Genomic DNA, 12,043 nt, shown 5'->3' with positions numbered 1-12,043 from the left:
ATATATATATATATATATATATACATTTACATGACATCATTCATGGCGATTATTCTTGAGATAAACGCCACAATGATATAAATATATAAATAAAAAAAATAAAAAAAGATTTTTAGGACCACAGGGATGCAACCAGAAACTCGCTAAGGAATCAGGTGAACCACAGATGCTGTAGATATCAAATGCTGCTATACTATATGGACATGGCAAAAATGCATATATATAATAACGGTAGATGAGGAAAGGACAAAACATGAGGAAAATGTGGAAGACAAGGAAAACGGAAGTGTTGGCTGAAGTGCAATTAAGGATAGTGTCTAGTTACAGCACCAGGTATTCCGAGGTGGTCTCCCATCCAAGTACTGACCCGGCCTACACTGCTTAGCTTCAAAGATCAGACGGTATAAGGCGTATCCAGTGTAAAATGGCTGTAATCAGGACATAAATGATCCAGAGTATATGCACGGCCGATGGGCCCACTGTGGCCAACACGTCCAAGGGGAAAAGAAGAGAATGGGCAAAAACAGGGAAAAAAGGAAAAGAAAACAAAGGAAAACAATGGCAGAAATACTATTGCCGCAGCACATAAGATGTAAAATGCCTTGTTGGACCACGAAGGGTAAAAGATACCCAGTAAGTGCTGGAGAGTAAGTTAGCTCTAATGTCAAGAAAACGTTCTTTAATAGTAACATGAAAAAGATAATTGTTCGTTCAGTCCAGAGGGGGAAACCGTGTTCATCTTATAAATCCAAAAGGTCTCAAGTTGGAGAAGTTTCTTCTCTCTGTCACCACCTCGTTTGGTGGGGGGGATGTGATCAATTATCTTGTACACCAGAGTAGATAAAGAGTGTTGTAAATTCTTAAAGTGACGTGCCACAGGCTGATCCACTTCTTTCCCGTCTAGGGCCTGTCTGATTGCAGTCCGATGTTGGGCCATGGGTTTAATGGTGTGATCCGTATTGACAATGGGCCATAGGCGTTTAGTGGTAGTTAATGTATTTACTGGCTATATTGTGCTGATTCACAAATATCAAAATATTTGTGTTTCTGAGTGTAGAGTCAGTTTGTTGGTTACATTGTTGGTTTGAACCAATGGCTCTCTCTTTCGCCTGCAGAAGATCTTTGTGTCTGTAACCTCGTTCCAAAAATTTGATGATCATGTTGTCTATTTCAGCAACAGCTTGTTGAGGATCGTTGGTAATTCTGATTGCTCGTAGAAACTGTGAATATGGTAGGCTTCTTTTAAGAGACACAGGATGATGGCTTTGTGCATGTAATAAAGAGTTGCCATCAGTGGGTTTATGGTAAACCGTAGTGTTGAAGCTGGTTCCCGTCCAATAAATGTTGATATCCAAAAAATGTACATGTTTGGGACTTTGCTCAAAAGTGAATGTGATATATTTATGCATGGAATTGATTTTCAACATGGTTTTGATTAAATCTTCCTCAGTGCCAGACCAAAGGACCAAAATGTCGTCTATGTACCGAACAAAAAAAATAAAAAATTGATTGAAGTCTGGATTATTCAAAAACAGTTCCTTCTCAACAGCAAACATATAAACGTTGGCAAAGGATGGTGGTACATGAGACCCCATGGCGCAGCCTTTCTTTTGGAGAAAACATTTATCATCAAACAAAAAATAATTGTTTTTTAAAGTTTGTCTGAGAAGACATATAAAGAAGTCAATATTGGGTCCCTGATAGTCAGTATGTAATTTCAAAAAAGATTCCATGTGTTCACAGCCCTCATTGTGGGGTATACTAGTGTACAATGAGTTGACGTCTATTGTGCACATGATGAGATTCGTAGGGAGATTTTGTAAGGAATGTAGATTCTCAAGTAGAGAATGTGAATCAAGCAAAAAGGTAGGTTCTTGTGAGATCAGAGGTTGCAAGAAGTGATCGAGATATTTGGAAGTTTTCCTGTATAGTCCATCTCTGGCAGAAATGATGGGACGACCCGGGGGTGAGATAAGGAATTTGTGGATCTTAGGTAAACTGTAAAGCAGGGGGGCCACAGGTTTATCTACAGTCAAAAATTGCAACGTGTCACTAGTGATGAAGCCATGTTGTAAAGCTTCAGATAAACAGTTATCCAGTTCTTTCTTGAATTTGGACCACGGATCATGAATTAAACATGAGTAAGTATCTAAGTCATTTAATTGGCGATAAATTTCATTGACATAGTGGTCCCCGTCTTGGATAACAACCGCTCCTCCTTTATCAGCTGAACGAATGACAATGGAGGTATCCTTGCTAAGGGTGGTGAGGGCAACAAATTCCTCTTTTGATAAATTATGTTGTAAGGGATTAAAGCCCTTGAAGAGTGTAGTAACATCATGATCTAATATGCTAATAAAGCTCTTAATAGAAGCGTTATTAGAACAAGGTTCAAATGTGGATGTTTTTTTGAAAGGGGTTGGTGTGGTGAGAGGTGATGTATTGGTAGAATTGCTAAAGAATTCTTTCAATTTGAGACTCCTATTGAGTCTCCATAAGTCCTTTTTCCAGTGGAAGCCATTGAAAGGACAGGTGGGAATGAATGACAGGCCCCTCTGTAGTAATTTAGACTCAGACAGGCGTGTCCACACGGGCCTGAAAAGGAAGTGGCCTCACACTAGGCATGGCAAACAAGGGGCAAGGAAAATGAGTGTACCAGAAAAAAACGTAATTGTTAATTTATCCTCTAGACCACTCAGCATGTCTGAGTCTAGAGGATAAATTAACTCTACCACTAAACGCCTATGGCCCATTGTCAATACGGATCACACCATTAAACCTCTATTAAACTCTAAGATCATGCTTGGATATAAACGTGGGAAGAACCTAAAAGACTGGCTGGTGCACAATGATGTCAGTCGTGGGCCTCCCATTACGGACCACTTTCTCTCTAAAAAACCTGGATGTTATCGGTGCACTGGTTGCACCACTTGTGGATACTTGGAAACAGGTCCTGATGTTGTACATCCACACTCTGGGAAATGCATACCCATCAAACATGTGTTGTCTTGTACCACCAAGTATATCATTTACATGATTCGCTGCTCTTGTGGACTTGTCTACAAAGGGAAAACTACTTGTACAGCCCGGATTCGAATGGCCCAACATCGGACTGCAATCAGACAGGCCCTAGAAGGGAAAGAAGTGGATCAGCCTGTGGCACGTCACTTTAAGAATTTACGACACTCTTTATCTACTCTGGTGTACAAGATAATTGATCACATCCCCCCCACCAAACGAGGTGGTGACAGAGAGAAGAAACTTCTCCAACTTGAGACCTTTTGGATTTATAAGATGAACACGGTTTCCCCCTCTGGACTGAACGAACAATTATCTTTTTCATGTTACTATTAAAGAACGTTTTCTTGACATTAGAGCTAACTTACTCTCCAGCACTTACTGGGTATCTTTTACCCTTCGTGGTCCAACAAGGCATTTTACATCTTATGTGCTGCGGCAATAGTATTTCTGCCATTGTTTTCCCTTGTCTTCTTTTCCTTTTTTCCCTGTTTTTGCCCATTCCCTTCTTTTCCCCTTGGACGTGTTGGCCACAGTGGGCCCATCGGCCGTGCATATACTCTGGATCATTTATGTCCTGATTACAGTCATTTTACACTGGATACGCCTTATACCGTCTGATGTTTGAAGCTAAGCAGTGTAGGCCGGGTCAGTACTTGGATGGGAGACCACCTCGGAAAACACCTGGTGCTGTAACTAGACACTATCCTTAATTGCACTTCAGCCAACACTTCCGTTTTCCTTGTCTTCCATGTTTTCCTCATGTTTTGTCCTTTCCTCATCTACCGTTATTATATATATGCATTTTTGCCATGTCCATATAGTATAGCAGCATTTGATATCTACAGCATCTGTGGTTCATCTGATTCCTTAGTGAGTTTCTGGTTGCATCTCTGTGGTCCTAAAAATCTTTTTTTTTTTTTTTTTTTATATTTATATCATGGTTTCAGTTCTGTCATGGTTATATACCATTCGTTGATTCTGTCAATTTCTACACATGCCACCTATATAGGGGCTTTTCTTTATGTACCCATGACTTCTGTTTTTCCACATACACTCTTTATCGGTATGTGCATTCCCTTTCCTTGCGGCTTGTATTCATCAGAGTTCTTTACCATGTACAATATCATTTGCACATTATTTTCATTTAGTTTTGTTTATTATTTATTATTTATGTTTGCTCACTGTTTGTTTGGTCACATTTTTCTGTACTGTATTTGTTTTCATTGACTTACCTGTCCGTGCATTCATGTTTACACATATTGATTTGATTTGTATTGTATTTCTAACATTGTCGCTACAATCAGGTTCCTATTGACCATATGTTGGTATCATGTGATGTATATATTGCTTATTATGTTTTTTGCTCCATTATTCTGTTGCCAGCGACCGCTATTTAGAACTGGGTTGCCATGGCAACCTCTAGTGGCGTCCTCAGTTCATAGCGGCCGCATCACCATGCATGCGCCGGTCCCTCCCGAGTGACGTCATTCACTCGGCGGGCAGCAAGGCAGGATTCATGTTCACTTCATGGGATGCTTGGGGGTATATAGGTATTTTTGTTTTCACGTTGTTGCTGTTCTTGATAAAAGTCCAATCGACTGAAACGTTGAACGCAGATATTGTGGAGTCGTGAGTCTTTTTTTCAAAGCCCTGAGAGTGCCACTGTTGTTTTATCTATATGCTTGGTTGTTTAACCAATTTGAGGGCACCCAGGCCAGTTATTTATTTATTTAGTGTGGACTGCCGGCGTTATTTCTATATATATATATATATATATATATATATATATACAGTATATATATATATATATCTATATATATTATACAGTATATATATATATAAAGAGAGAGAGATAGCTTTGCTATGTGTTAATTGAAGCTGGCTTTCTTTCCATTTATAGACGTATAAACGTATCACTGGGTGCCAGTTTACTTACAATTATTAAAACTAGTTACTAGTGAAAAAAAAATGTTCCATAGTCCCAGCAATTTTCTACTCACCCGTTCTTTTCACACCTACCCCAACTCTATCCATTCCTTCCCAAAAACCCCTCCTGTTCTCACATTACCCATCCAAAGCCCACACTCCCAGCAGTTCTTTATATATAGCCCACACTCATAGCGTTTTTTTTCCATATAATCCCCCTCATTCTCTAACTTAACCCCTTGACTTCTGAGTCTGCAGTTGCTGTTGTGGCTTCCATCTTTCTCTGTGCAACTCTTCTCTGACCCTGACCTATTGGAAGCCTGAAGCGGATGGTGGGTGACACTCATGTCAGTGACAACTGCGGGATGATGCCGTCCGATGCAGTAAGTGGAGCAAAGGGGAGAGCGGGAAATCAATTTCCCCAACCCTTGCTCTGCGGATTGGCTGGATACTGAAGCACATGCTCGAGTGAGACCCGGCTGTCATGTAATGTGACATTGAAGGTCCATTTCTGCACAATCCACTAGGCTTAACTTACAACCATTGGCCTATCTATAACGGGTGCACACTGCACACCCTTCACCAATGTTTAATACTTACCTCTCCGGAATCCAGCATTGGCAATGCAGTAGCAGCACAAATCACCTGGAAAACGGTGGCCATTTTCCCGGAGATTTGCGAATGCGCGCAGTAAAGGTGTCCCAGGTAAAAATGCACAGGCGACATGTTACCGGAGACCTGCATATGCACAGTAGACTCTGGCACAATGTAAGAGTCTACTGCACCACAGAGAGGAGGGGGACCACATGGAGTAGTCTGCACAAGGACCCTGTCCTCACTTAAACCGCCCCTGCAAACAACACACAAATGTATTGCAATACACTTTGAGAACCGCTAAGCTAATTAATGTTCCTGATCAGTGATTCTGCAATAATAACAATAACGTTAACATAGTTACAATTATACACAATGCACTGAGTCTATCTCCTTGTTATAGCCAGAGAAATAAGTTAATTAGCACCACACATAATTTACAAGAAGCCATCCTGCTCCTCAGACTCCAGCGTTGGTGTTGACTGTATGCCCTCAGGTTGATTTTCTGTGGTAGGTGCTTTATTTGCATCTACAAAAAGAAACAATATGTAAGTAATTGTGTGATGTCTCACATAAGAGTTCTTTACGCTTTTCAATAAGAATAATGGCAAATAATTGTGTTGTAACTTTATCATATCATGATACAAATTGTGAAATAGAGGAATACATTAATAAGGAAAGTAGTACAATATTGATATCTAGTCATTATTGAAAAAGGCAATATGGCATCCAAAAGATGTAAAAAGATAGAAAGATAGAAAGAGAAAAAATGGAAAAGGGTGTGTGTGTGTGTGTGTGTGCGGGGGGGTTTGAGTGAAGGGGAAACAAGGGAGGGCAGGGAGTGAGCCATATGTACCCAGGTCCAAAAGAGAGGTCAGCAATTAGGAGCAATTAATTGGGGGGTCATGTAAAAAAACCTCTGGTTTCATACCATAGTATACCATGTAGATTTACCAATGTTGTATTTGTCGTTTGACATGTTGCACAACCCTAGTTACGGCCCTGGTGAGGCAGATATGGTGACAATGCTTGGGGGATCAGTAACCTCTATAAAACAGCCTATAGAACATCGCCCTGTAACTGGTGGCCGTAATTGTTTAAAGAGATATTGAAAAGGAAAAAGTAGCTCCACTGAGATCTGGAAAGTGTGTCTGCCATTTGGTAATACCTGTGGAGTAATTTCCTGCAAGGTAAGGAATCCTCAAAATACAGTAAAAATAAAATATAGCTATACACGGATAGCCAGCAGACAGGAAGGCAGCATCCAAATGATTGTCCCAATCATAGACAAAATTGGGGGGTGGTCTGGGGGTGCACCGGACCACCCATTAACCCAGTTTGCCTATCTGCTGAACAGTTGCCCGACCATGGACAATATTGCTGCCTACCACCCCCCACCAACCGCTGTCCCCTCCCGTCCGCTGTCCCCTCCCATCCATCATGCAATAAAGTTGTTTTTTTTTAGACCTGATGCATGATATCATGACGTCACACCGGGCCACTGAAATGGAGGAGCCGCATCGTCTGAGTGGTAGGACTCGGAGTAGCAATAAAAAGGTAAGTGTGGAGGCTGGCTGGAGAAGAGAAGAGAGGCTGGCTGGGGACACAGTAGGGGTTGCTGACTGGGGACACAGAGGGAGGGGCTGGCAGGAGACACAGCAGGGGGGCTGGCTGGAGACACAGAAAGGGGGGCTGGCTGGGGAGCCACAGAAGGGAGCCGGATGGGGAGACACAGAAGGGGGCCTGGCTGGGGAGACACAGAAGGGGGCCTGGCTGGGGAAACACAGAAGGGGGCCTGTCTGGGGAGACACAGAAGGGGGCTTGGCTGGGGAGACACAGAAGGGGGCCTGGGTGGGGAGACACAGAAGGGGGACTGGCTGGGGAGACACAGAAGGGGGACTGGCAGGAGACACAGAAAGGGTCTGGCTGGAGACACAGAAGGGGGCTGCCTATGGAGTCACAAAAGGGGCTGGCTAGAGACAGAAGGGGGGCTGGTTGGAGACACAGAAAAGGAACTGGCTGGAGACACAGAAAGGGAGCTGGCTGGAGACACAGAAAGGGAGCTGGCTGGGGACACAGAAGGGGGCTGGTTGAGAACACAGAAGGCTGAAGACCCAATGCCCCCTGTTGAGTGGCCACGTCCCTTTTTTGAAGTGTGCCAAAGTTCCTCTTTCACTAAGATGTGATAGAATTTTTTTTCCAGGAAACAGTAACACAATATCTGACATGGTGCTAAAACTGGGACCACCCATTACAAGATTTCTAGTTTTGCCAATGGTACCAATACATAGGAGAGAGAAAGGATATTACAGGACTGGCATAGTGTTGAGCCTGTAAAAAATCTAAGTCAAAAAGTCCAAAGAAAATCATAACGGAGTTGTGTCTGAGCAAAGGTCAAAGGCCATTTCAATATAGTATTGGAGAATTGTCTAACCATTCGCAGACCCTGCGATTCCCAGAAGTGGAATGAGGAGGCAGCAGAGGCATTTTGGAAATTGTTGTTACTCAGCAGAGGGAGATGCAGAGAGTAGGAAGTATGAATCATACTATATGTTTGTTAGGAATAGTGTGCCATGTCGACCATTCTGACATCAATAGGGGGTTATCAAGAGGAGTTGGTGGATATCACGCCTAGGCATATGCAGGGCGGTCGTCCTGGGGCCCCCACACACAGAGGGGCCCCCACCACTAGAACACGCAGGGGGGGTTCTGAGTACCTAGAAACCCCCCCTGATGACCAAATCCCCCTTCTACCTTTGCTGAAATGGGGGTGGAGCCAACATGACAAGCCCCGCAGTACAGCATGAGGGGGCATGGCCTAATGAAGTGAGCAGCAGCTGCATAGAATGTGAGTGTACTATATGTGTATATGTATGTGTTTAACGTGTGTATGTGTGTGTATATATGTGTATGTTATTGTATATAGTTTGTGTTAGTGTGTGTATACTGTGTATGTGTTAGTGTGTATGTATGTGTTAATGTGTATATATGTGCTAGCGTGTGTATACTGTGTATGTATATGTGTTAATGTGTATGTTTTTGTATACTGTATATGTGTATGTTAGTGTGTACGTTATATAAAATATATGTTTGCTACATATGTATTACATGTGTATGCATGTTTAACGTGTGGCGGGGAGGGGGGGAGGCTCCATGTGGCTTGGTGGGGGTCCGCCAACTTAGTTGCTCCAGGGCCCCCACAAGCCTTAATCCTGCCCTGGGCATATGCATAAAGATGACTAGTTTCATATTCAAAGCGAATTGCTTTTCCAAAGAGTAATTGGCTTAGAGGTCCCTTCCCATTTGGTGTGCTGAAGAAGTTTCAAACTTAATTTTGTTTTTTTATTGTTCCATACACATTTTCAGAAGGCAGCTGTTTTTTTCCTTCTTTCAGACTTAAAAGAAGTGGGATGACTTGTATGGGATATGATAATCTGGGAAATGTGATCATTTTGATTAAATTAGCTGTAGCAAGAGATGAGAGTTGTAGGTTTTGCCAACTGTCTATCTCTGCTAAAAAATGTACCATTATAACAGTAATATTTAAAAAGAATATAGGTTGTGAATGTTTTGTTTTGGGGTAGATGATCAACTAAATATGGAATACTGGACATCAACCACTTTAAACCCCAGATCTCCTATAGGATGAAAGGGTCTGTTACGTAAAGCCATTACAGCGGACTTGGAAAAATTAAATTTGAATCCAGAGACATGTCTAAACCAAGTAAATTTGTCAAACAAAGGGGTCAGACTTACAGCTGGATATGATATAGAAGGTAGGTCATCCGCAAAGGCTAATAGTTTGAACTCATCATCACCTATAGAGACACCAGGAAAAAGTAACCAATTCTAAAGGACATGCAATAATGGGTCCAAAGCCAACTTAAATAATAAGGGTGAAAGGGGATATCCTTGCCTAGTTCCCCTAAATATTTTAATAAGATTACAGAGAAGACCATTAATAAGCAATTTTGTGCACGGATTCAAATAAAAATATTTTATATTACTAGAGATTAGGCCAAAATCTCTGGATTCCAGGAACAAATATAAATGTTCATAGAGTATTTTATTAAAGGCCTTCTCGGCATCAAAGGGTAAATTTACTAAAGTGAGAGTTTTTAGAAGTGAGTTTTAACAGTGATGTTGCCCATAGCAACCAATCAGATTCTACTTAACATTCAACTAGCACCTTCTAGAAGATAATAGCTAGAATCTTATTGGTTGCTATTGTATCATCCTTTTACTGGTGATTCTCTTTGTTATATGTAAAATAAGTGGATTTACTGCTGTCAATAATAATTATTTATGTAAAAATTTATTTTTACTGTTAATGTAGTATTAATAACTAATAGGAGCACTATACATGTAACTGACAGCAGCTGTCAGCCTTTTACAGATTTCCAGTAGCTCCATGTGCTGGGATTTATGCAGCAGTGAGGGGGTTAATGTGGGAGTGTCCATTATAAGGCTAGCTGTGGTGTGATCTGCAGGTGTCCATGGTAACCCAAGAGGAGCAATAAACACTGCTGAGGCAGGAGAGTTGGCAGTTGGCTTGATGTAATGGCTAAGAGAGGAGTGTCAGGTACTTGATGAAGAGAGACTTGTCTGTGTGACTGGTCTATGTGGCCTGTCTATGGGGCGGTGCTGCTGCTGTTCGGCCACCGCGTCAGGTATGGGGAGAGGCTCAGTGCAGGAGTCAGTACCAGTAAGGGGAGGACTGTCCGAGCCTAATGGTGGGTACACACTACACGATAAGCTCCCTGAGCGATATCGTGTAGTGTGTCCCCGGCAGGCTGTGCTCAATGTCGTTCATGACATTGAGCACAGCCGCTGAACGATATCATTAACTATATCGTTCAGCGCTGGGCTCTCTCCCCCATTCCCTGACATGCAGCAACCTGACGAGATCGTCAGTTGGCCTGCATGTCAGCCCGATGAACGACAATGACGAATGACCCGCGGGAACGCGCGTCGTCGTTATCGTTCATCTTTTTGGGGTTAAAAATGGACGATAAAGTGGACAACTGAACGATAACGATATCGTTATCGTTCAGTCGTCCACTTTATCGCCCAGTGTGTACGCACCTTAAGTCTGACCCCACAGGCGGCGCTGAGGTCGGGGGGGGGGGGGGAGAGACTGAGGAGGTGCATTTCAGAGGTATCTGTGAGGGAGAGAGCAGCATCATATTATAAATCGGAGCTCCAGGTCACTTGAAGTGCAAAGTACATTCACAGCTGCAGCAGTCTTGAATTCTGACACAAAGTAAATAAAAGACAGAATAACACCATTCTGCAACACCTTAGTATTGCCCCGCAGATTATTCTATTCATATAAATTTATACAGGGCAAAGCAGAAGTGACCCTACCCCTCACACACCAGAGGCTTACTTATAAGTGCACTAGCTTTTATAAGCAGACATCAAACAAACATCTGTTGAACTATCTGGGAGCATCACTAACAGAGATCTAGTAATATTCAATGCGGCAATAACTTGAAGTTACAGTTATCAACAAAAGCGTATTAAATTGAGTGGCTATAACATAATCTAATCCAGGGACTGCAAACATCATATACTGTATCCTCAAGGGGACATAATGACTATCAGTAAATGTATCCCTGCTCTGTGCTGAGATAGTGTTCTTCTACAGCTAGGATCAGAGAGAGCAAGGATAGACTAGAGACAAAACCCACATTCATCATTCCAAGGATATTGACTATCTCTAGTTGCTTCAGCATTTAATCTTTAGTAGCAAAACATTTTGTTAAAGATCAAATATTCTGCTGCTTAACAAACTAAACTAGATTTTGGAGCAAAATGTAAGGGAATTTAGCCCACCGAGAAGTGGCATTGGATTGGCTCAAGATTATCAATTTAAGTACCACCCACCCGTAATAAAGGAGCAAAATCACCCCCCACCATTCTCCTTTCATCCTTTAATCACATGTGTGCACCTTCGTAGCATGGCCATGCATTTAGAAAAGTCAGCAGATATTTAGACTGTCATCTGTTATTGGTTCATAACTTTGAAGCTTTAAAGTATTTTTTATTCATCATTTAAAATATTGAGGGATATTACCTATCCAATTAGCTAAACAAGTATTATAGTGTGGAGGTTAGGTTTAGCTCTTATTAGAACCAACAAACAGTAACTAGCTTGTATAATTTAGAATCTAAATTGCGTTTTGGACTGTATGCAATTGTTTTGTGGATGCAAAATATAATAGGAGTTTGTTTAATGCTGAATATTATAGTTACTGTTCTTGCTTTTCTGTGTAATATATGCATTACATGATTGAGTATTCCCTAAATGCCTTTTATTTCATAGGATTTACATCCTAAAGTAATCCAGTATAATAAAGCATATATTCCGTTGTTCTGATACACCTTCTCTGTGTGTTCTCCATATCGGAGTTGGTAACACGTTAGCTCTTTTCACACTTAACTAAAATTAGGGGTTCTCCCAAACCAGCCCCTGATAATTTGATGACTAATAACTAAG

The 12,043-nt window shown here is 41.7% G+C and overlaps 1 pseudogene; it reads right to left on the bottom strand.

Annotated features, from left to right (window-relative positions):
• Positions 1–318: 318 nt before the first annotated feature.
• Positions 319–436, bottom strand: LOC148540652 (5S ribosomal RNA; annotated as a pseudogene).
• Positions 437–12,043: the final 11,607 nt, after the last annotated feature.

The sequence above is a fragment of the Taudactylus pleione genome, unplaced genomic scaffold, assembly GCF_031769625.1.
Source record: "Taudactylus pleione unplaced genomic scaffold, aTauple2 ptg000018l, whole genome shotgun sequence".
Classification (NCBI taxonomy): domain Eukaryota; kingdom Metazoa; phylum Chordata; class Amphibia; order Anura; family Myobatrachidae; genus Taudactylus; species Taudactylus pleione.
The sequence above is the reverse complement of the archived record's forward strand: the minus strand, read 5'-3'. Positions and strand labels throughout refer to the sequence as shown.